At 46.5% G+C, this 719-nt stretch overlaps 2 non-coding genes across 2 annotated transcripts; both read right to left on the bottom strand.

Moving 5' to 3' along the window:
- Positions 1 to 240: 240 nt before the first annotated feature.
- On the bottom strand, positions 241 to 360 carry LOC119346916. The gene has a single exon (XR_005168003.1). It is a non-coding gene; the product is annotated as a 5S ribosomal RNA (ribosomal RNA).
- Positions 361 to 448: 88 nt separating this feature from the next.
- Positions 449 to 567, bottom strand: LOC119346913. Its single transcript, XR_005167999.1, has one exon. It is a non-coding gene; the product is annotated as a 5S ribosomal RNA (ribosomal RNA).
- Positions 568 to 719: the final 152 nt, after the last annotated feature.

Below are 719 nucleotides of genomic sequence, written 5' to 3' on the forward strand. Positions count from 1 at the left end.
GGTGCTTTAGTGCCGGTATGATCGCATCCGACAAGTTACTCCCGTCTTCGTCCCTTATGCTTGCCCCTCCCAGCTCCACTACAAAGACGATTGTACTTTGCTTTGCCCGCCGCTACACGCGTGAATAATGACCAACGAGCTAAAACTTACCGAAAACGTGCAAAATAATAAAACATGGCAAATATATGTCGCGGCTGTGAGTTTTCTTTTGCACGCCGTGCAAATTTTTTTTTAAAAAAGGGAATGCAACATGAGGACTTCCCAGGAGGTCACCCATCCTAGTACTACTCTCGCCCAAGCACGCTTAACTTCGGTGTTCTGATGGGATCCGGTGCTTTAGTGCTAGTATGATCGACTTACCGCAAACGTGCAAAATAATAAAACGTGGTAAATATATGTCGCGGCCGTGAGTTTTCTTTTGCACGCCGTGCAAAAAAAATTTAAAAAGGGAATGCAACACGAGTACTTCCCAGGAGGTCACCCATCCTAGTACTACTGTCGCCCAAGCACGCTTAACTTCGAAGTTCTGATGGGATCCGGTGCTTTAGTGCTGGTATGATCGCATCCAAGATGTTACGCCCGTCTTCGTCCCTTATGCTTGCCCCTCCCAGCTCCACTACAAAGACGATTGTACTTTGCTTTGCTCGCCGCTACACGCGTGAATAATGACCAACGAGATAAACTTACCGCAAACGTGCAAAATAATAAAACGTGGTAAA

This window comes from Triticum dicoccoides, unplaced genomic scaffold (genome assembly GCF_002162155.2).
Source record: "Triticum dicoccoides isolate Atlit2015 ecotype Zavitan unplaced genomic scaffold, WEW_v2.0 scaffold55031, whole genome shotgun sequence".
Classification (NCBI taxonomy): Eukaryota; Viridiplantae; Streptophyta; class Magnoliopsida; order Poales; family Poaceae; genus Triticum; species Triticum dicoccoides.